Source organism: Protopterus annectens, chromosome 14.part0 (genome assembly GCF_019279795.1).
Source record: "Protopterus annectens isolate FY-2018-M chromosome 14.part0, PAN1.0, whole genome shotgun sequence".
Classification (NCBI taxonomy): Eukaryota; Metazoa; Chordata; order Ceratodontiformes; family Protopteridae; genus Protopterus; species Protopterus annectens.
This window is the reverse complement of record NC_056748.1, coordinates 656,909,434-656,936,362: the sequence shown is the minus strand read 5'-3', so window position 1 is coordinate 656,936,362 and position 26,929 is coordinate 656,909,434.

Below are 26,929 nucleotides of genomic sequence, written 5' to 3'. Positions count from 1 at the left end.
ATTGCTGCAGTCAATCCCTCCCTCCTTCCCCTCTGTGTTTAGGGGTGGTTGTGTAGGTGAGGTTATACTTTTGTAATTTTGTATATATTGTACATATTTTTGGCCTTGTCTTTTTAGGGTCTTCTGACATCTGGGGCAAGAAAAGACTGAGGATATGACGTCGGTCATGCGCATTAGTACCCTGACGTACTGACGTCAGTCTAATGCGCCTTGACCGACGTCAGCCATATACTTTGGTATTCGGGCCGACTGGGACAGCGGACTACCCAATGGTTAGGACTGCAGCAATGTGGATCCTCGAACATCTACATTTATGGTAGGTACAAAACTGTACTTTTCCCAGCAGCAAGAATAAAGGATTGAGTTGATAGGAACACTTTTTCAGTGTCTTAAGATCTTAGGATATATGGGGTTGGAGGAAGTTTTAGTTTTGTGACAAGAAGGAGGTAATAATCCAAATGTAATTTTTTTAACAGTCAAGCTTGTCATTATCAAGGTTATTCTATCCGTGACTGGAAGAGATTGCTTCTATAAAGAAAGATGGGAGCTTTAAAGGTTCTGACTGTTGTATGAATCGATATATAATATAAAGAATTATTTGCATCAGTACAGTGTTGCAGGAAGAATTTAAGTTAACTAATGGGTATAAATATTGAGGCAAATCGTTTACTTTCTAGTAAGTCTACAGCATAGCCCTAGTTGTTTAGACGTCCGTCACCAGTGTTTTTTGTTTAGGAATTTAAAGAAAAATATATGCATCAAACTATTTATATACCTGAGATAGTGACAGTTTTGTTATGAGGATCAAAAATAAGGAAACAAGCTACTCTTAGTGTCTGAAGATCACCATATAACATGGCATGTATGTTTTCTGGCATTGATTATGACCTGATTACCATGGAACCATTCACACAGTTTGAGAAAGTATTTTGTTTGAAGCTATGACTGAACTTGGGCTGCATTTCTAGCTCTTTTGAAAAATATTAAACCATCTTCTTAGAGTGCAATTTATACTTTTTACAAATGTAAAAAATTTCATTAACTGTAAAAAATCAAGTAAAACTGTTAAGAGTCCTTGTGGAACTCCGCATGTGAAGGACCCAGTTTTAGAAAAATGTGAACCTTGGCATGCCTTAAAAGTTGTGTTTCCAAAACAATTTTTAAATGAGTTAACTGGACCTTCTCCAAAACTTATGCTTCCAATTCTAATCAACAAAAATGAGTACTCTAGCAAATCACAGACCTAGTCTAAGTCTGCATAAAACACTTTGGTCAATAACCCTTTCTCCACATTTCTGTAAGTATCTATCACATTGACTATAAAGTACTATTTAAGTACTGAATCCCATCTAAAATCATGCTGAGAGTGGATATGCACTTGCCTCTGAGTAATTGAAGATGCTCTCGTAAGATCATGGTACTGCTAGTAAGTGCCAAAGCTGATCTATAACTGCATAGCCAGATTATGCATGTCCCTGATGGCCACAAGAATGCCACATTCTGCTGCACACCTGTAATGGATAAATTACTGCATCTTTCATTCTGCAATTTATTTATTTGTTTATTGAAGTTTTTTAGTCTGAGATAGTGGCTTGATCATATATTTGACCTATTTTAGTCACAGCTCAGCAGCATAGGAAAACACATTGTCTTATTCAAGTACGATCAAAACTTGATCTTCTACAATGGGCTTTGATTCGGGGAAGTCATATTCAGTTCCCTAATGAATTCTGTAATGCTGTTTTAATGTACAAGATGCTGTGTATGCTATTAGTGGTTCTGGCAAACAAGATTTACATATGAAGAGAATGCAAAGGACTGAAAGCACAGATAAACAACTAGGAAAAATGTAGAAAATAACAGCAGACAGTTGACCACATTGGCTTCCAGCTATGGAAGCAGTAGCCTATCATATGTGACTACATTAGTAAAATAAGGAAGTACATTGTAAAACATACTTAGAACAAAATATGCCCCAAAAAGAGGAAAAATACAAAAACACTAATCCATTACGCCTTTCATTTGGTTGCTGCTGCTGTTATAGCCTCTTGTGAGCTGCCTGGTGGCTTAGTGTTTTTAGTGACATTGTAAAACATGGCTATGCCATCACGGTTACCCTGAAGTAGAGATAAAGATGTGTGCCACAAGTAAACAGTGGATCACATACATTGTGCATATAACTACATAAGGCAGAGTTATGTTAGAATTGATGTGCAACATCAAAGATAAAATGCAGCAATGTGTGCTTCAACAGAATCATTCTGAAAATGCCATAAACATAACCACAGCATATCCCATAACTCTAACTTAAATATGTTGAGCGTATGTATGCATAGACAGGTAGGTGTACAAACAGTTTTTAATGATATATTAGAACCATGCCAATGTTTGCAAAATATACACAGCAATTGTATGTTGGCAGTTCTATGCATGTAGCAACATGTTCAGATGTCATGAGCATGTGTATGCTGTTATAACAACATAGAACAGACACATGGAGCAGTATGCAATATGCATTATCAAACTATACATTTACCATTTTATGGTGACAGTGATGACAATGCATAAGTAGCTGCTGCAATTTACAGATTTGCTAATAAAAACTGAGAGCACATGGAAACTATGTACATGTGTGTGCGTGTGTGTGTGTTAAACAAGGCACTGTCAGTCTTCACCAAAGTGTGCAAGTCTTTCATTAGGTATCTAGAGATAGTGTTTTGATGTTCCGTTCATTTTTACACATATGAAAAAGGCTGTAATGCTGCTCAGGAAATCCTATTAGGTTGAAGCTTTAATTCAGTGTATTTTGAGCTAATGGAATCTCTGGTTCTTCCCCTCCCCTTCCATCACATTGTCTGACTTTGAAGTTGGCTTGTATAGAGAGAACAAGGTGTGTATCTGTGAAGGATGGTGAAGCCCCTGTTATACTCAGGGCCACTGATTTTCCATAATAGAAAAATCAAGGCCCTGTTAGTTCAGTATTCATCAAAATGTGTTTTTAACCTAGTAGTATTCACTAATTCAAAGTGAAACCTGTGCCTGCACTGGTCATTGATGTATTTGTCCATGATCTGTGGCAGATGACAGCAGTAGTAGTCCCCCATACATGCAATTCTGGGTACAGAGAAGTGTGCATACATGTCAGTCTGTATGCAGGCAAACAACGCTCACACTGGGCTTTATTAGAGCATTTGGTATGTGCAGGAAACACACTGGTATGCATACCCAAATCAGTCTCAGCATCGCAGATAAACTCATCCAGCGATGTCAGCACTCTGCATGCATGGACTGCTTAGCATGAATAGGATATCTGCACACATGCAGAAGCACGTTCAGGCAAACATTTTTGATCATATCCCACCACACACATAACTGTGCCACATCTGGCCATCCTTGGACTGCTTATTTATTTAGTTTAAGTTTAGTTTAGTTTATTTATGTTTTGATGAGAGACCTTTTCTTCTAAGTAGAGACCATTTTTCACTCTCTTGTCTGGGAGACATACTCCAAGTCCAAGAAGAAAAGCATTACATATTGCTTAAAAGAAGCATTGAATAATGCATAAAAGAAAACTTGACAAAACAGCAATTTATATATCCCATTTGTGATCTGACTATGCACATCCTTTATCCTAAGATAACGCTGTTCTAGTTTGGTATAATTGGGAGAGCATATAACACATGAGGATAGAAAAAGCAAATAACTAACTGCCTAAAACAACTGGAAGCAATTGAGAGATTGAAGAAAATTAATATTACAGTAGCTAGCAATCATATTTTTTCAAAGAAGGTAGCAAACAAAGAATTTTCAGTGATAAGGTAACTAATACAGCTCACAGGAAAGAAAAGTTTGTCAGGGGTTATATTTTAAGAAGCATTTGCCTATCTTATTGCTTGTTCACACATACAGTTAACCAAATCAGTAAGATGCCCATAAAGAGCTTTCTGAAATTTTAAATGAGAGTAATGTTCTTCACCTGGGAAAGGATTAAAGTCCGTTAGCTACAGAATTTCTAAACAAGTTATCACTATAGCTGTTATTGCTTCTCTGGTCTTAGTAATGAGTTTACATGAATATGTTATGTTACTTGGTGGATTATGCCATTCCTGAAATGATAGGGTGTAACAGATACAGTATGGTGTACACATTGCTAGGCATTGTTTAGTGATAGTAAAGTCTGTGTATAAATGACAGCCATTTCAGGTTCTTTAGAAGAAAGTGCGTGTGTGTTGTGTGTGTTAATAGTGAATTTTTCCAATTTGTGGTAAATTTGATTTAACTTGGTAATCTAGTGCATATAATATAGCCAATGAAAAGATTTAAATGAAGAAGTGAGGAAATTAGCTAGTTTTCTTGGTGATGAACGTGTATGACCCTTGTAACAGCTTCTTAGCATTATGATTGCATGTTTTAATGATGTGATCAATTAGAGTTTCTAAAGAGGGGGTGTCTTCTAGAATGATCTCTATATATTTGGTATTATCTGTGAAGGTAATGCTGTTGCCATTTCTAGTTTGATTAGAAGGAGAGGCGAAAATAAGAGATTTTTTTCACAGAGGGTGCAACAAAACAAAATAGTTATTTTTTACATTCAGAATAAGCCGTGAGCCACTGGATCACTTTCAAAAGCATAACAGCATGCATTCAAAGGTTTTTCAATAATTTCATGAGTTTCACCTACACATAGCAGGGGGTATCATCCTCATAATGGGGAACACTTGACTGAAATAGCCCCCAGGATTCAAGAAGCTCAGTGCAAGGATGGTTTTAGCCTTGCGCCGAGCGTCCTCACTACAGACGGCGTAGCAGCGCCATATGAATATGTATGAGGGCATGCTGCCGCACCCTCGACTTGCACAGGAAACGTGTGTGAGTGCAGAGGCTGTGTTCAAGTGCTCTATGGAGGCGTAAACATGTCCAGACACTTGCAAAACCTACTATGCCTACTAGTAGAGCCTGCCTCTAATAGTAAGTCAGTGTCCGTGGATACCGAAATGTATGCTAAGCATACAAGAATGTCCACAAACCGTGAAATAAAATCGAAGTAGTAAACACACAACCATGTAGTGGAATGTAGAGCCCTGTCCCTAGAACTGTCACAATTAGATTCCCTGTCCCCGTGTCCCTATTATATATTCGAATTGCAGCAATAGCGAAGGTGTAAGCAAAGCACAGCGTGTCTGCACGTCGCCGCCCTCCGCTGAGCATAGCTTACACATCATATTCATTCAAATAGAGAAAAACAAGCTGAATCAACGTAAGTGTCAATAGTGTAGTGTTTAGAGCATCCACCTATCAAGCAGGCAGTCACGGTTCAAGCCCAACAATAGCACATATTTTCCATGTGGAATGAATGTTGTTTTGCCGTAAAACCGACATGAGTATCGCATAAAATATTTAACTTAAATATAATTCAAGCAAAGTGGCACTGTCATAATGAATAAGGTACTAGTAAGCAGGTGTAAGTGCAAATAAGCAGCAGTAAACCCATATAAGTACCAGTAAGCAAGTCTGAGTGCACTTGCGCGGGTCTAAGCAGTGCCCAACATTGGAAATGTATATAAGTATATACAGATATATAATGTGTGTATGTGTATGTGTGTATATATATATATATATATATATATATATATATATATATATATATATATATATATGTGTGTATATATATAATATATATATATATATATATATATATATATACACACACACACACACACACACACACACACACACACACACATCACATATATATATATCTATGAAGAAAGAACAATGTAACAATAAAGTATACAAAAAGAATGAGAAGGTAATCAACAGCAACCCCAGTATTATATAGTGCTATCAGTGTATGTCATATCCAGCTGGGCAGGAGTGAGCAAAGCACTGCTACTCACACCACAGGCAGGATATTACCGGTGGGAGTAACATTGTTGATTTGCTAAGTTTACTTTACACACAGAGGATAGTCTCTGCTGGGACTACCCAAAAATAGATAGACCATTTGGCCTTCCGACCATTACACAAGCAAGGGGCAGGTATGTTCAAGGACTAAATGGTGGGAGAGCCTGAGAATACATGGGGCTGGACAACATACATGTAGGGCCCCTAACGCTCTAGAGAGGGCAATGTGTGGAGGTGTGTCATGGCTGCGAAAACAAGTGAACAACGGAAGGTATGCGTGTATTTTGAACACAGGAGGGGTGGAGGAACTATGGATATGAAATTATGGAGCCAGGTGTGCCAGGGTTAGATGGGCTGGTTCTATTCTGACTGCCCCGTGGAGGTCAGCGAGTTCGTTATAGATATATATGCATACACACATGCAGACATCAGTATGTAGAAGTACATTCTCTGTAACACATTCATTCCATTTGCAGACATAAATAACATGAATGTGCCCTTACAAACCTCAACAGTAGATAGAATAATAGGTTGTGCAGAAGAGGGACGGGACGAAACTTCTAAAATGCAGAAGTGTGTACAATGTCCAAAGTCAGTGCTGTGCTGACAATGAAATGTGAGGACTTCCCCACACATGGAATCATTCCTGTGATCTGCCTGCTACGGCAACACCAATTACTAAACCGGTCTATTTGTAAAAGAAATATGCCAGACACATACATAATTAGGCTCTCATGTGTAATGTGTGCGTTACCACATAGTCATTCATATTAATTAATTGTAGTGTCATGTTAACGGGAGTAAGGATGTAATGAAGTATAGAGTCTAATCTTGACATAAACACATGCGTGTCCCCATGTGGGACAACCCAAAAATTGCGAATAGTATTCTTTTGGTCGCTCACATCACCAGTGTTTGTGGACTAAACATTTGGGAGTTCTGAGGATACGTGGAGCGAGTCCAATGAGATGGGTCTATAGGAGTAGGGAGTGGCCAATGTGTAGTGGTGTGGATACACCACGAATCCAACTGGAGAATGGATGACTGCAGTGTTAGGGAGGCGTTGGGGTGTATTTTGGGAAACCAGGAGCCATGGGTATATATGCAAATGAAGCAGCACAGCAATAGTGTATTGGTTAGAGCAACCCCCTAACGAACAGACATTCCCGTACCGAATCCCACTATATCACATACCATGTATCATCGGTAATCCATACATGAACATATTGCGACATCTGTCTGCTGTATAACCTGCAAAATATCAAAAGATAACTGGAGTGAAGTGTCAGTGTCGTAATGAATAAGGCACTAGTAAGCAGGTCAAGCATATATAAACACCAGTAAGCATGTGTAAGTGCATTTGCGCGGGGTATCTATTGCTTTACAGACACACACACACACACATATATATATAATATACATATATATATATATATATATATATATATATGTGTGTGTATATATATATATATATATATATATGTATATGTGTGTGTGTGTATAGACATATATGTGTATATGTGTGTGGTTGCAGACATATACATATACGTGTATGTGTGTGTGTATATATATATATATATATATATATATATATATATATAGTGTGTGTGCGTAGATATACACAGATATACAGCTATGATATATAACAGCACACAAGAATGACATATGTTCACAGGCTATGCCAATGGAAGTGAGGAGCCCAAGCAAGAAACATGAAACACGTAGCATGACCTTCCACCCCCACTCCCAGCCGGACACGGGAAACATACATGGAAACAATGTAAAAAGTCCACTGCTTCCCAGACCACAGGCAGGATACAACTGGGGGGGTACACAGTGCACCTTTGAATTCTAATCTTGGAACACAGACTGTAGCATCCCTTGCTGGACACCCCAAAAATTGCCAAGACCAAAAGAAGGTGATAGACTGGCCATTCTGGCTTCGGTGTATACATGCTCTGAATACAAGGGTGGGAAAACCTGATGACCAATGGACCAAGACAATTGTATGAAATAGGTCCCATAATGTGGAGAGTGAGCAGCGTGTAGTGGTGTGTGCAGAACAGACCAGGACCCAGAGTAAGGATGGGTGCAGTTGAGGAGGTGTGAGTGGGGTAGCTACTTACGGGTCTAGGTGTGCAGGTGTTGGCTGATGAGGGCCTATGTAGACAGCCCTAGGGATGTAAGCGAATGTGTTCATTTGGCAGAGGCATCGCCCAACAAGCAGCCAAACCCACTACGAGTCCCACTGCAGCAAAGTGTAATCTATATGGCAAGGAATGGAATAACCAGATGTAGACGTATATATGTAGAGGTATGTGTGTGTATATCTACCCATAGTGACATAGAGATAAGCCTCTCCCTCTCCGTAGTACAAATGTATACATACAGACAGAATACAGATACATACCCACCTATAAATATGTACATATGCAGACACCCATAGACTCATATGTTGTGAGATATATATATATATATATATATATATATATATATATATAAAATCTATAGTTCTATATATATATATATATATATATATATATATATAAATTTATAGACAGCAAAATATAAATATACATGTATGCATACATATACAGATATATCTGTATATAGTAATGTAAATGTGTGTGTATATATATATATATATATATATATATATATATATATATATATATATATGTGACTGTAACTATACACATGTATATAGCTAGGATTTCATACAGCAGTTACGAGTAACATATGTTCACAGGCCATACATATAGGGGTGAGGGGTCCAATAAACAAATGTGTAACATGTAGCATCATCCCCCCCACCCCCCTCAGCTAGGCCGGTGAGACATACAGACGCACAATAAAGGTAAACATACCACTGCTTCCCAGACCGCTGGCAGGACACTACCAGTGGGAGAGACCTACCAGGTCTAATCTTGAAACATAGACATCGATGTCCCTTGTGGGACACCAAAAATTAATGATTTAAGGCAGTCCCGGTAATGACTCATCAAACCAGCCTGTAGATGTACACGGACCAGTAGGTCCTGATCACCCATGGGTCAACACAACGTACGGCATATGTCCCGACACGGGGAGAGTGGACAGTGTGTAGTGGTGTGTTTATACCCCACCTGCACCCACAGTAACGATGAGTGCTGTAGAGGAGTGGCAGGTGGGGGAACTATGGGTATGCAGATATGGGCCTAGGCGTGCAGGTGTTGGCTGGCAAAGTCATATTAGGACCACCCCGGGGATGTAAGTAATATTCCGAAATGGGCATAGCTGATGCCCATACTTCTCAACCCCTAAGAGCACATCCACTGGACAGGACATAAACCAATGGGAGAACAATAAGGACCATACCTCTGAACTGTCCCCGATTTCCAGGGATGTCCCAGATTTCGACTCAGTTTCTAACTGCCCCACTTAATCCTTCCTAAAACTAGTGATATTTGGAGGAAAGGTGGTGAATTACACATAATGAATAATGACAACAATTAACATAATTTACCTCAGAAAATGTGTATGAATTCATGTGCTCTGAGTCTGTCAATGTGTCAGGTTAATAGCACCAATACTTTAAATGTGTCCCTGGTGTTATGCCGTGTTCCTGATTCAGTTTGTATATTTCCCCAATTGTATGAGAAGTCTGATAGGGACAGAAAGCACATATTCCACTGACAACTTTAGAAAGATGATAGAATATTAGGTATGCAGTAGCGTGACTCTGCTGAAGGATGTGGGTTCCAAAACCCAATTACTTGTTTGTATTGAAATGTGTCAGTTCCCATGTATTAGCCAGATGGGTGCAGATTATAAGAGGAACACACCAATAATATGAATCAAACTCTGGACAGGCTGCGGATTCCATACAGTTGAATGGCATGCTGTTGCCTAATGGGCAGCCATTCCCAATACTGTAGGCATGTTATCCAATGTAATAGGCATCACAAGGTAATATCGTAGTCCTCACTCCCACGCAGGGGCATGAGTGTCAGATGCAAACACCAAATGCAGTGCATTTGCAAGTGCGGGAGCAAGCGGGTGTAAGCCTGTTTGGCCGCCAGTATGCAAGTATTACACTGGTAAAGCAATGTAGAGGCTGAGTGTAAGAAACTGTAACCAGAGGTTAACATTGCTTAGCACCCGCAAACCCGCGCACACCTGCTCACAACTGTGTTAATGTGCCTTAAACACACCGTATCCAATGGCCTTGTTCTGCCCAGCAACAAAAGAAACTGCCTTTGCAAGGCTCGAAACCAGGACCCTGCACACACAGCTATTGTGATTTACCTCCAAGTCATGGCAGATATACAGACATTGGACCTTATCACAAACATATCATCCAGCACAGTCATTCAATAGTATAGGAAATGTATTCCATCATGTAGATGTATGTGTGAGTGTTTGTCCAGCATATAGATATACATATAGATAGATACATCAGGAACGTCCCATGTGACGACAAAGCATTACAAAGGAATGAAAAGGGAAACACCAGCAAAGCCTGTATTATGTAGTGGTGTTGTCCTATGTAATATCAAGACTCCCTCAGACAGATGTGTCAGTCATACACGCAAACATTTGTACATTGGCCATATACATCACTCTGTGCATGTTATTTACATTAACACAACAGTTTCTGTCCAATCATTATGTGAGAACAGTACTCTTGCAAGGTGTTGTGTGCGACATCATCATCATGGTAAAGGTACATGGGGTAACCATAGAGGGACTTGTAGTGTTGTGTGTACAATGGGGTCATCCGCATCACTTGTACCTGGAACATTTAGGAGTCATATGCATACTAGGATTGTGTGCCTGAGAGATAGGGGTGAGGACAACTGCAGTATGTTGTGATGCATATTAAAAGGGTTACATGTGTCCAGTGGACATATGTGAAATGGACAGCTATGTATGGGGCAAATGTTGTTCTAGGAACCGATTGGCCTTTTGTTTCCGTAGGGTGAGAGTGGGATGTGGGGGAAGGAGAGTAGGTATGCTCATGGAGGATAGGTGTAGGGTAGGATGACAGACAAGACAGCATACACGGTCAGTATATGACACGTGGGAGGATGCACCTTGGACAGGGAGGGGTGTTCGGCATTCAGAAGCCCATGAGCCCTCAGATGGAAACAGTGGGACAGAGGTCCCCAGCCATGGGCAGCCACCACTGCACCAAAACAGCTGCAAAGGTGGCAGTGCTGGGGGCTGTCTAGGAGGGGCAGCCTCACCCTGTAAATGTGACACTCTGCCCTTGAGCTAGTGTATCTGGGCTCAAAACCCCTTATTGAGCCAACTACGCACCACGTCCGGGACTGTACGCCAGCGGACATGTCCCTGTCTGGACCTGCTCCCAGGGGGGACACGCCCCATCCTCCATGGTGGTACCACCAGAAGGTGGTGCAGAGCCAACAAAGGTGGAAGCCCAAGGCTGGGCCCCAGATGTGCTGGTGCCTGGTGCCATGGCCAGCTGAAGTGGGACAGGAGGTTCTGCCAGGACCTCCAAACCCATACAGCCTATGGTGTTGAAGTTTAAACACAGATATGTCTTAGTAATAGGTAACAGCATTCAGGATTACTTACAACAGCATGCATAGATATGACCATCAACCCAACACAACAGATGGTATACATGTGACTTGAGGTGCAGTGGTTGGAATATTCTGTTTGTTATCTCTTTGACCCTGTGTTGGGTTGTATTTCTGGTAGATGGTATACATTTGCAGAGAGAGCACAACACATGCATATATACTGCATGACATCTGTACAACGTGTAGAAGACTTGTGACTGCAGCTATGAACAGTGGTCCATTATTGACATGTCACTGAGAACCCCAGACAGTGTCTGTCATACCACTGTTTCATGTGACATATGTCCATTCAGGGTTGCGATGGCAGTAACTCATCACGATCACCATGTACTGGCTGCAATCCTCACACTATGCTACTGCTGTTCACAGATGTTTTCAGTGAGTAACACAGGAAACAAATAGTTCCACACACTGACCAGTCCACAGATGAGCCTACAGATGGGGATCCCCTCACAAACGGAGCACTGTCTTGTCAGTTTTAAAACATGCAGAATAGCTGTTACCACACACACCTTGTTAAACAGGCAGTTGACACTCAATGAAGCATATCTACACTTATATGCTGTAGTCATATCTGGCACATCACCCTCCTGTCTTTAGGCTATTTTCCACTGTGTATGTTGTTTGAGGAACATCCAGATATCATCTGTGATGCCGTTTACCAAACACCAGATCCAGGTACCACTCACAGTGACTGTCATGGGCAAACACTAACATGATGTTCCTAGATATTGTACTGTGTTTTTCATGCGAACATCATCGCAGCTGTTCCACATGCAATCAGTTAGAGGAGGACTGCAATAGGTGCAGAGGCCATCACCCGAACATGACCATCACTTACAATACACAAGCTGCTGCTGAGCAGGTGTACACCTCCACATCTACCAGTGTGTGTGTGGAAGGGACAGACAGAGGCAAAGTACATCAGAGAATGACTTGGAGACTAAAAACCTAAGCATCGTCTGTCACGCACCTACCAGTATAGGGGTTCAAACCCTTGACTGACTAGTAATAACTATTACAAGTGCATGCAGTTACTCCATGTGCCACAAAGCTGACATGTTGGTGTGCTGTAAGAACATATATGTGTGTTGGTGTGCGACATCTGCAACAGAGATATAGTAGACAGACATTAGGTGTAGCACACATGGCTGTCCACATGAACGGATGTCATTGTCAACACAACCACACTCTCTAATGGACTCACATTGACACTCTTTGCCAGGGCCACAAATACACTCCCAAACCACTTAGTTTGCCACACTGCAGTAATGCACAGGTACTACATGCACCACAGGAGATATCCGGAGGTTCTGTGGGCTTGGGCATGTGAACGCATTTGACATCTGTCGGTATGCCAATGGGAGTTATACTGGGAGTGACTGTGGTTGGGAGCATCATATCCTACAGGCAGACATGAGGTGCCAGTACTGACATGCATGTGTGCATTGCTTCATGGGTGTGTAGTGGTTGGCTGTGCAAGATGGCTGTACAAGGCTGGGTGAGGGGTAATCCTTGGCATCACACCACCCCACAATGGTGTGCAGTGTGGTACAGGGGTGTAGTATCTGCAATGTCCCACACAGATGGGTATTGTATGAACTGCCTGACATCCTGGTTACCATTGTGTATGGCCTTAGCTTTGCAATGCATGCATGTCTGTGTTTGATAGTCCTTGACATGGACATTGCCTGGGATGTGCATGTCCCACAATAATGTACAGTGACATGTACAGGTGTACCTGGTTTGGCTGGCACATGTGTACACAGACTGTTATCCTCTGATATGCCAATACTGGCCTGGTGTGGCAGAACCTGCTTATAGTCAGCAGATTGACCCTGCACCTACATTGGTAGCATGATAGAGGTATTCCATGATGTGCCCTGTATGGACTGATGCCACTGACGTGTGTAAGGCATTGTATGGCCTCTGTGGATCACATTTGATGGCACCACATATGTTGCAGGCATCCAGTGGGGGACCATAGTGAAGGCACATTGTCCGCAATTATGTGCCTATTGTACTGCTGTACAGTATGCCATGCTCTCTGCAGCCCACTGCAATCACACCATGCCTGCTATCTGTCATCAATGTGCAGGGTACTAGCAACATAGCGGGATATTCTAGGCAAGTGTGTTTGTGTATGACACATGGGTTCAGGACGTATTCCGGGATATAGTAGGGTTGCGTACTTTGTTCACCAGGCCTTTTGCCAGATGTAGGGGTATGGCTTGCCAACACAGTCCCTTGGCTGACATCTGTACTCCCTGTGAGGTGGACATTGTGACATATAAGATGGACACCATATAGGAAAACTACAAAATCCGCTCCCCAACATGTCCAGTGGTTAGACAAAGCCACCTCCACACAGGCTCTGACAGTCAAACACACACACACACCTGCCATGTCCTGGAATAGAACCCCTACTTAACTAGTGCATCACACTACAGCATTGCGCAGTTAAAGCACGTGATACGGAGATGACTGGGTTACAGCAGTCCCAGAGGTGTATGTCTAGGTGGGTGACAGCAGGATTGCCAAAGGTGGTCATGTGAATTGTAAAGTGTGTGCATACTCTAAAAAGCATAGTTCCTGTCTCAGACACACACACACACACACACACACACACACACACACACACACACACACACACACACACACACACACTTGGTCTCTCTTGGAATAGAACCCCTACCTAACTAGTTTATCACACTACAGCAAAACGTAGTTACAGCACACGCTATGGAGAATACAGGGTTATGGCGGTCCTAGAGGTGTATTCCTAGGTGGGTGACATCAGCAGGATTGCCAAAGGTGGTCATGTGAATTGTAAAGAGTGTGCATACTCTAAAAAGCATTGTTCCTGTCTCAGGCAGATACACACACACACACACGCACACACACACACACACACACACACACACACACACACACACACACACACACACACACAGAGTTGGTCTCTCTTGGAATAGAACCCCTACCTAACTAGTTTATCACACTACAGCAATACGCAGTTGCAGCACATGCTATGGAGAATACTGGGTTACAGCAGTCCCAGAGGTGTATATGTAGGTGGGTGACAGCAGGATTGCCAAAGAAGGGCATTCCAAGTGTACTGTGGGTTGTACATGTCTGTTACCTGCATGTACCTGCTGCTTAGTCACAAAATCACAATTACACCTGCTTAAAAGTGTCTTACACAGTCCTAATTGACAGTATCAACAAGGCTTACAGGTCTTGAACCCTGGACCATGCACACTGAGGTCACTGGATGTACCACTAAGCCATCTGGGTTGTACACATGTTGCATGGAGTCTATAATGCACATCCTACTACAGGTATTCCACAGTACTGAAAACAAATGGGACAGTCCCTTTGTGTACATATGTACAGTACCCTTGAATGCGCACTGTACTCTGTGAAACAACAAAGACAAGTCTACATCTGTACAACTGTCATGCCTACATATATGCCTATATATATATATATATATATATATATATATATATATATATTCACCTACGGGATGTGTACACACACACACACACACACACACATATATGCATATACACAGACACAGCCATAGCTATATATATATATATATATATATATATATATATCTATATATACACATATACACACACACACATCTGAATGCCCTTTGTGTCACAGAAGGGTTCCAAAGGATCTGACGTGTACACAAAACAGAGGCATCTCTTATGTATAACATTTAAATCATAAGCAGTTCTCCAGAGAAGGGATGGTTGTTGTGTATGTGGAGTTTGGGGTGGGGAATGATGGCTAATGTAATCTACCCCGGGGATTGTAGAGTTAGGGTGGGGGAATGATGGGTGTGGACCTCTACACCCTAGCAACCTCTTCTGTGTCACTGCTTGACAGTGGCACAGGAAAATAACATACCCAACTTTAGTCGTGCTTGACTGTGTATTCTTTACCATTCCTAACTATGTAATACTTTGTAGACACTGTTCACCACAGATGAGTACCATGGTGTGCAAAAAGACATTACACATGTGTATGCCTGGCTACAGGGTAGTCACACACACAAACATGCACACACTTGCCAGTATTGTGCATACACATCTTGCCTATGTAAAGGTAAGTAGTACAGTGGTATGTAGTTGGGGAATGTGCCACAGAACACACACAATTACACTTACTGATTCCCCGTCTGAGCTTGGTGAAATCACAGGACCGATTACTTGCAGTGGGAAGGGGGAAGAGAGAGGTATAGCGGTTGACAAGGATAAAGGACAGTGCAAAAGGAGGTATCTCTTTGGAATGCAGCAAAACCCGCTGCCATGACAGGATGCAGACACAAATAAACACACACAACCACACTCAGCCTATGCTGACACACACACTCAGACATTTGCTGAGACACGCACAGAAACGCACTCAGCCATTTGCTGATACACACACTCAGGCATTTGCTGTCACACGCACACAAACACACGCACACAGTTGCCAGTGGTGGGATCAGAACTCCTAACTATCTAAAGGTCACTATTACAGTGCTACGCAGTTACAAGATGCGCCACAGAGATTACACATCCCAAGGCAGTCAGACTGCCCTTCTACAATTGAGGACGTTAACAGGGAGACTGACAGTCACAATGTACATAGCTGTAGATCTGTGTGCTTAAAGTAGGTGTCCATTACAACCTGTATGCACAAACAAGACATACCATCCACAGGTAGGCCTGAGAGGTATAGTTGTAGCACAACAGGAAACTGAACTGGAGTATGGCCATATGTGGAATGGACAACTACTATCACTGTACAGGGTTACAGTGGGTACGCTCATACACTTAGTAGCACAGGGCTGTTTGGGATGCACTCAGATTCTAACCACTGAAGGCCACAGTGTGCATGCTCAAACACTTACATGTACAGAACACATTGTAATGGACTCCTATTGTAAACACACAGGTTTACAGTTAGGTACATCTTACCTGTCAGTGTATATGCACATCATACTGGTTTACAACCTGATACCTGTATGTGGCCTGTAAATGATATATCTGTGTCTGTGTTGTGTGATACACATGCATGCATGTACATGAAGTAGTGACATATATATGTTACGTATGCACATTCATGCATGTGTGGACGTGACAGACAATAGGTTACCTGGGTTGCACAGATGGATGCTACCTACAGCATGTGTCGCACACCTTGCTGCCCTGAAAGGCATACATTGATAGGTTGTGGACAGTGGCATTATACGTGGAACAGTGGCATGTGCAAACAATGTGTGAGCCACCTTGTGTAATAGTACTGAGGTGCGGGTGACAAGATGACCTCTCCCGGCTGTGGTAGTAGTTGTCATTATTAGCAGGACTGCTACCCTAGGTATATCTAACATTGGTCATATACACAAGTTCTGCCACTGTTCGTCACCTTACATGGGACATTTGCTACCAAGCACATAAATGTTACGCACAGTGATGTCATGGTATGGGGGCAACTGCTAGACCAAAACAATGAGGCAATGTCCTGCTGTTATTTTTGTGGTTGTCCAGTGTCTGTCATTCCGGGCTGTCCTGACCGAATGACGAGCCTTCAACACAGAGCAAATGCATCCATGTTTACAAGTGTGTGTGGATAATACCTAGGTTGCATTTACCCATATAGCTGCATTCCAAGGCAAATGTCCTACACACAGAAGTAACACCCTGACACCTACATGACAACTGCATTGGATGCTTATGCTAACCCATGTTAGATGTGTGGCTTTAGTAATCCATTTGCTCAATGTAGAACCTACAATGGTGAATACCGACATCTGTGCAGTGAGGAACACCTGGCTGAAGGCTCTGTAGTGCACAATTGCACTACCACCATATAACTCGGATCCAGATGTGGGCCATAACAGTGGTATGGACAATACAAGGTGGTGGTGTACACATATTAATAAAGGCTACTCACATGTAAAGACCACTACTCTCACATAACACATCACAGATGAGTCCGGTACAGGTGACAGTGGCACATGCTGCATTCTAGGTTGTATCCTCATATACATCCACCACCTTGTTCCCAGACTACCAACACACATCCATATATGGTATGACATAGTATGGTAGACCAAAAGATAAACCTCAATTTGATGGACTGTACCTAGGCCTACATCAACTGTGCAATGTACCCATGTACAGACACAGCTGCATAATGTGTTATGCAATGCAATGATACCACTGTTTGTAACCTGCTCAGTTGTATACATACCAGGGTCCATCGGATGTTGTCAGCATTAACATGGTCAAGTGTTGCTGTACACCAGTAAACAACACCCTCATGGTTGTATATGACCTAACCGCATCTGCCCTGGATATGTACATCCCACACTCCCACAACATATATTACATTACCATAGCTTTCATTTACCTTTCTACATACAGGTGGCTACAGTCATTACACACGTGCACATGGCAGATAGCATGCTAACAGTACATAAGGTTTGATATCTATGTTGATAGAGGTAAAATCCCCTCTCGACTGGTCACCCATGACACCTATCCTAGCATATAACACCCCATGTGTCATGTATGTCTTTAGACATGTCAACCTAATGCAATGCCTGCAGACATACCCATGTAACAGGACCATAGGATCTACACAAGGCCTGTATTGACAGACTGAAGGAAATCCAGCTCTGCACTGTATGTTCCTGAGTAGTCACAGATGATATGTTCATGACACGTACAACCATGTGTGGCCACAGCTCCTACATATACCCCATGTCAACAATTGCAAGCCATGCATGCTGTGTGCTGTCTGGACATTAGCCTTAGTACCACAATAGCCAGTACATGCTGGGGTGAGATGTTTACAAGCCACAGACTTTGCACATGCTTGAATGAGTGTACTGTCCAGCTCTAATAGAGCACATTGCTGGCACTCTTCCAGTACACATGAGGTGTGTGTGGCAAATATGATGTGCTCACTGTTGACCTTTACAGTGCCCCAGCTTCACCATGGCACTGTCAAGTAACAGTTTGTAGGAGCATGACATGGAATAATGCTGTGTATGTCACGCTGATATGTGCTGTTGTAATATATGTACACTTGGCTACTCAGTGAAAGTGGTGGTGTCCTACCAGTACATGAATACAACATCCATTATGGTGTACTGCTCTGCTATGTTTCACACATGGCGTGGGGAAGGTGTGGAATGTATCCTCTTGACCTGCTAGTGCACGTACTGATGTAGACCGCATATGTGTACATGTATTGCTGTTTGTGTAGATTCCATGTGTGTGCAGTGTCTGATGTCTGAAGGTGACTGTTGTCTTAGTACATCATGCTGTTGCAATACAGCCTCAACACTGCCAACTGTATATGGTGATATGCTCTAAGTACAGTAAGCTGTACATGAGGTATGGACAGATGTTTGGACATGACTACTAAGTGGTGGGGCTTCTTTGCAGATGAATGTTTACTGAGGACAGCTCACTGGTGTGTTGCAACCAGTCTTACAATAACCTGTGTACCTGCTAAGGTCAGGTTTTGTTGACTTGAAGTGGAAGACAGACAATGTAGAATGCTGTAAGGGTGACACCAAAGGAAAACCCCATGACACCTGTAACAGTAATACCTCCCCTGTGCATATATTGTGCATATATCAGCACAGTTGTCAAAGGAAAGAGTCAGTAAGCATTGTACTGGATGTGATAGTAATGTACTGCTGTAGTACCTATCATGAGATAGGCAGGTGTTTCATTCACAGTATTGGCATGTGTGGGTGTGTCCATATATGTCACGTATGGTTGGGAATACATCCCACATGTTATCACTCTCCTGAACACTGTTGACACCAGTACAGAGTGAAGTGTAGAAAGAAAGGCATAGGCAGGTGGTTAAACTTCACACATGTAAAGTGTATGTGTGTGACATAGGTGTATATCCTTGTGAATGCTGGTGTGTGTGTGTGTGTGGGGGGGGCTGCCCGTGTGCATGGCTGTCTGGTTCCTGGAGTGAGGCTGTATTTTACCATAGTGAAATGTTAATGCCCCCTCCCTCCATCCACTCAAAGCAGTCTAGCATCCCTGTTGATATCATCAATCGTAGACAGGCATACTAACTGCATATTAACATGTACACCCTGGGGTGTGACCTGTTGTTACATAACCTACTGATGGACCCCCCTCCCCACATACACTCACTGCACTGTAGTATCCCTGTCGATGTCCTCAATCTTAGGCCATCCCAACTACCTGTACATGTGTAATCTCTGTGGCGCATCTTGTAATTGCGTAGTACTATAATGATGATATGCATATAGGCAGGGGTTCTCATCCAAACACTGGCAACTGTGTGTGTGTCAGAGTGTGTGTTACTGTGTCTGGAATCCGAGTGTGTGGGTGTGTCTGTGTTTGCATGCTGTCATGGCAGTAGGTATTACTGCTTCCCAATGAGAAGCCACTATTTCCACTGGCCTTTACCCTTGTCATCCAGCATACCACTCCTTTACACACTCCGCGCTCCAGGTAACTACACCTGTGATGTCACCCACTATGGATGTGATGGCTCTGAACACAGTAGCTTACTACACAGCTATCATGCTCTTGGATCATTAGAACAGTAAACATAATTGAAACATGGGAGAATATAACTGTGATGTGGAAGCTACAAAGTGCATGTAGGTATTGTCATACTGACCTGTGGGTAGTCAACATGTACATATGGGACTCCCGCAAACACCAACATCCCCCGGCACATGCAACTACACCTGAAAGAGGAAGGCAGAACGTCAAGATCAACATGCTGTTAGTGTTGTTACACATGATACATGCTGTCAGACATACAAAATGCATTCTAAAACTGCAATACATGGTATGTCTGCTGCCTGTCAGCACTACTCAACAATATTAATCTACAATTGTCTACCTAGTATGTTCACCCTGTGCATCAGACCATATGAGCATGTCCCTGCACCAATGGTGTGGTGACAGGGATGTGGCACAGTTTTGTATGCACAGGGTGATGTTTGCCAGAGGCCTAAGCTGTGCCATTGGATGCCATCATGCGTGTGTGTTAGGGCCTGTGATATCATTGGGCATGTGTGGATGTTATGCATGTGTGTGTTGAGGTGCCCTACATTTGTTTCCAGTGTGTGTGTGTGTGTGTGTGTGTGTGTGTGTGTGTGTGTGTGTATGCATGCACACAGGTCTGGCATGTGGCTGGCCTACACAGGGGTAATATTGACAGCTGCAGACTGTACAAGGCAGGTATCACAGTTCACGGTGTCCAGCCATGTGACCTGCGCCTGCCAGGGTTTGCACGGGCACTACCAAGCAGAGGTCCAGATTGGGTACCGTCTGATGACGCATGTCCACTGGACTCATGTCCCTGTTGGGACCATCCAGGACCATGTGCACGTGGCCTGCTGTGTCCTGGTGTGGACTGCACAGCACCAGCAGCACTGCTGCTGCTACCACCACTATGGGAGCGGGTATGTGCAGTAGCATGTTCACATAGACCTTCAACAGGTGATGTAGCTGGCCTACATCCACATGCCTGACACCTCACTCCCCCCAGATGTTCCAACACAGACATTCCACGCTCTAGGATTGACATGCCATGGTCAAAGCCTCCCACTATGTCACCCAATCATCTGTCCAAAACATCTGCAGAATGATGGTGAGTATTTGCAAGTGCCTGGATGTTGTCAGTTAATGAATGGACAGCAGCCCTCTGAAGCCTCAGACCATCTCTGCTGTGCCATTCAACACATGCCTGTGTCTCCATTACAGCCTGAAACATACGTCTGGTGACTCCAGCTGATGTACTTGGTCTCGCAGGGGCATGTTGGTCAGTGGTCCTCCTACAAGCAGCTCTGGGCACATGCCTGTGTGGGACATCACCAGTCTGTTGACTGGGATCATGGTGTGCAGGCACACCTTCTATAGTCACCACACTTCCCTGTTCCATGCTACCACCCACCAACTGTCCTTCCTCTATGGCCGGTGGTGATGGGGTATGTGCAGGCAGGGGAACTGTGTGCGAGGATGAGGGGGAAACAGGTGGAATGGCAACCAATGGCACAGATTCAGCCCCTGACAATCCTGCCTGCACCTCAATCATACTATCATCATTGCTGCTAGAGTCTGTGGGGACACTAACATCAGGTGGACCACAGGAGGGCAATGCACCTACATCAACACCTGTGAGGGGAAGACAAGAACTGTACATTACAAGTTATATCAAACACACACACACACACAGAGACACACACACACACACACACACACACACAGACACGCTACATGCAGGTGATATGGCAGATGGCATTTGGCTTAGACAATTATAGTTTCAGCTTAGGCAATTATAGTGGTAGTTATACATCCCTGAGTTGCACACAACAGCATGCATTTGATATAGCAGATGGCATGCACCTTACATAATTATAGTGGTGGTTAGCATACATACCTGTATTGCACCATTTGTGTTAGTAGCCTATGCCCCAAACCTGCAACACAATGCATGCACTTTGCACCATTGCATTGCACTGCCGTGGTGTGTGCAACATACACCACATGTTAGCAGACCATCGCTGACCTTTGTACATCTGCCACTGATGCTTTGTGTTGGCCATCACCCCTATCTGTGAGGACATGAGCAGTAGGGTATGTCAACTGCATACTATATTTGCCTGAGCCCTAGATTGCATATCTCCCCCAAAGCCATGCATGTCTGTTCAACATTATTCTGCCTACCACAGAGCTGAGTATAGACATTGTGCATGTGGCTGTACACACGTTTGACATGGCTGTCCCTACTTTGCAATAGTGCCACAGACTAGCACAGGTTTACAGTACACCGGCCTGCTGTGTGGTGTATGACCTTGCCAATCACATGTAGAATGACATGTCTTCTGATGACGTGTTGAATGACATGCATACATGTGTAACACAATGGTGTCCTTTTCAATCTACAGTACAGTAGTGGTGTCCCAATGCAGGGACGTGTTATACTAACATGGGCCTTCAGCTGACGCAATGTTGTCTGTCCACCCTACAAATATGCAGGGACATATACTGCACATTGAGCTGATGTGCATAGCCATTGCAGGGCATCATGTGGCTTCACAGTTGCTATACAGTGTGAGTTACTGACACAGTTCATAGCCATGACTATTTTCACATACAGTACATATCTAATGTGGAATGTGACCCACATCACCGAGGTGTATACACAATAAATCCTAATGTGGAATGTGTGACAGGTCACAGAAGGGTATACAGATGACACCCCTGCACATCTGCAACCATATTACTGATACCTGGCAACTATGCCCACACATGGCTAACTTACAAGTACTCTGTCCCACATGCCATCTGTGTACCTCACACAAATGAGGAGCAGGCATGACAGCGATGTCTGACACCAGCAAGGTGAGTGTACTGTATCTGTGGCTTGATATGGATGTATGTGTATGATGTGCAACACATGTATGTATTTGGATACTGCATAGGAGAATGCTTCCATGTCGTGACACACTCCAGATGTTTAGGATATGTTATGTGGTGTTTTCAAGTTATGCCTACACAAGTTGTGCACAGACCTGTATGATGTTTAGTTTTTCACATCTGCAATATCACCATTACACAAAGGCCATAGTTGTATTGTGTCGAGCCAGTGTACAACAGGGTGTACATACATGTACATCACTTCTGTGTGTTTTGCTTCATGTCTCTGGCCATCCTCCATGGCCATGTATACACATGTTCAGTCAAATGGTTGTGATGGCCATCTTATTTCACATGTCAGTGTTATCCCATATGACATACACCCATAGATGTCATATGCTCCACTGAGGACAGGGTTATGCAGACAAAAGGTGGTATATATGGGATGAGAGACATGTTTTGCAGGATAGTTGAGCAGTGTTGCAGTTAGCCCACTACATGTCATGGACATGTCTGATAGCACATGACATTGTGTGACATTCATAGCAAGGGTATACACCACAAGGGTGTATCCTGTGGGCCGGGCATACTCCAGCTCCAACACATTTAGTGTGTGTGCACACATATGTTCTCTGTACAGTACTGTTACCATTCCTAACATGTGTAACGCTGCTATGTAGTACCTGTCCCTACAGTGGAACACACCTCCACCATTGTATTCACTGTTGTCCACACATCTGGCAATGACCGTTTGGAAGGTTTAGTGTAGGTGCTTCATATAGTCTTCAATTGTTTCACATAGGTAAACAGTGTGATGCATTGCAGGTCTGACCAGTGTCCATTTCCAGGACCACCATACATTATGTGTGCTTGTGTTATGGCAGATAGCATGCAATTAGTATGTTCTGTGCATTATCAAGCCTGGTAAATAATAGCAATCTCACCTGATAGAGGTTGATGTCACTGCAAAATGCCAGAGGTACCTAAACAGGAGTTTCACAGCAGTAAGATTATCCACACCTGTGTGGTAACTACCGGGTGCAATGTCTATGTTAGCACATAAGCCAGTACAATAAACTATACTATGGAGTATGCACATCTGTGCATACATAGAGTAGTAGACTATAGTATTGCATACATACCTTGCATATGATGTTACATTACATATTGTACAGTAACACATGTAACTATGTGATATATGGTTGTGTTTATGTGCAGTAGTGACTTGCCAGGCAACTCCAGACTCGGTGGTTGAGAGACTCCCACCTCCACAATACCAGCTAAAGCTTGTGGATGGAGGTCTGCAGGTGTCCCCAGGTTGGCCAGTAGCTCCTCGGTATGTGTGAGTGGGGGCTGGGTGAGTGGCCCCCCACCTGTTGCACCTTGTTCCCTGGTGATTGCATTAGCACGCTGTTTCACCCATCTTATCAGGTCAGTGCAGTGTCGGCGCACCTGCTGATAGGTGCAATTGTGACTGCCAACATCATTCACCCTCCTGCAGAGTTCCTCCTACAGGGCATCCCACTGCTATGCATCCTGTGGCACATGGCTGAAGAGTGTGGTGTAGTTGTCGAGGAGGTATGGGATGAGGACCTCATCCTCCAAGCGGCTGTACAGCAGCAGTCTGCTACGTGGCATACCTGGAAGACATAGCGATGGAGACAGGTCACAGTAACTCACAGAGAAGTACAGCAGTACAGCTGAACATACATGTGTATCACATTTATTAAGATTACAAATACGTCTTTGTAGATCTACATGGCACTAACACTACTGACATGTATAAGTCACACACATTTGACACCTACTGGTGATGTGATGTTATCGCCATGTATGTGTGTGTCGTGATGACATTACTCATACACCATGTGGATGTTGTCTTGACGTGGGCATTTGTTTGTCTGTTTGCCTGTAGTGGTGTCTTTACCTCTCAGCACATGCCTGGATATGTTCACATTAATGCAATCAATCTTAATGCTGTGTATATGCCACATATATAGTCATACATAGCTGTTAGGGACATGACCTGTGACCCTGCAAACTTGCAAGCATGTATGTGTTTTGCCATATACATCTACATGGCACTGTACAGCTGTCTAGCATTTTACCATGTGTTGCCTGTGTTGCACATGTGTAACACATGGGACAATAGCTAGCCTGATGATATTTGCAGGGTTTTAGATGGCATGTATGGTCATAGTGATCTAGTAGGCTATATGCCCTGGGCCATTTATGAGCCTAGGCAGACAGGTTACCTAGCTGTAGGCAACAGACAGGTAAGTTTCACTGGCCAGTTCAAGCCGTGTCACAGAACCGATACACATGGTTACTGATATATTTGGCATGCTGTCATCACACCATGTCACAGAGAGGGACAATGTGCAGCTTCTCTGGACAGGGATGTATAGTATGGCAAGAGTATGTTAAGTGTATGGGACATGGATCTGTCAGGCATGTTGTGATCCTTGTACTAGAAAGGTGGATGTCCATGATGTATGTGTTTATTTGGGATCAGGATGTGTTAAGTGTAGCATGCCCAACACCTCGGGGTTGGACATGGCTTTATTCAGGGTAGGCTGCATGCTACATAGTGCAGCTAGGGATTGTGAAGGGCAGTGTAGGCCATCTACACATGGACAATAACCCTCGCAGGAAATATGTGATCTATTATGGGGCACATGGGTGTTGAGTATGGCTGAGCAGTTATCTCTATATTCCTGGATGGCACCCTGTCATGATTAGGGGTGCCACATATGACTACCTGTCTTTTGTGGTGACGTAACTATCAAAGGGAAGTACTGTCCAGCTGCATCCCATACACACAGTTGCCATTATGTTGACCACTGCCTAGGTGGTAATTAATGGGTACAGGGTTTGTAACAGAGGGGATGACAATGCAATACTTAGTTGTCAGATAGTGGCCATACATCACACACCACACATCTGACACACTAAGGCCCTTCTGTATGTTGAACACAGCACACAATGAGTCGACTATTGCTCCTAGTTCATAGTCATTTGCAGACATCAATAGGCTGATGCCTCCTGTGTTAGTCTATGTGGTATAGCTAACAAAGAGGGGGAGTACCAGGAATGACCCCTGTATTACTGTGGCTGGCACTGGTTTGATATGCACGTATCTAACACCTTCTGTAGTGTAGGTTCTGCTAGCATTCCAGTTGCCAACCACTCCTGTGACATAGGAATATACACCTAGTTTACTGAGTGTAGCTGGAACACAGTATGGGTGATGGTGTCCTACAACTGGTCAAGGTCATGATATGCAGTGTGAATCAACCCTACTGTCATCTACATCTGTACTGAGTACATCAATTACATTGACCACGGTACATGGCCATACAGGCCAGACTCAACAGGGTAGTTGTGCACTAAGTCCCATTATCAATGGTGTCTCCCCCTTTGTGGGGTGTGATGACTGTTGCTGTGCACCATTCAGTGTGTACACAGCCTGACATGGAGCTATGATTGAACATGATGTGTATGTGGATAGCTGAATTTTCTTACATTTGTGTAGGATACATCCTGGGATGTTGACAGGTCCCATGAAAGCTGTATGCATGGCATTAGAGAGTGCAGCTTGTACCTGCATAGTCATTAGTACAGGGGCCCTGTAGTGTACATGGATATATTGCTAAGCGTACCTGTTGGGGGTGGGGGGAGGTGGGAGTGGGTTTAGGTTCTCCAAGACCCTATCTGGATGAACAGGTGCTATTTCTGTAGGTGCAGTACTTCCCATGCCATAGTGCTGTGCAGCACGGCACGTCCTGTAATTGCCATTATAATTAACGAGACAGCTATAGAATGCAATGTCCTTGGCCTCATAATATATGGCTGATTGGTTTCACAGTAGCTTTGCGTTGTTTTATATAGTGTATCTGCATTTTACTGAGGCTGACCAGGGATCACCTACACTCGTGTGTTCACTCTTGCAACAGTTACTACCTTCTGTGGTACACTTTAAAGCATGGTACCACCAGT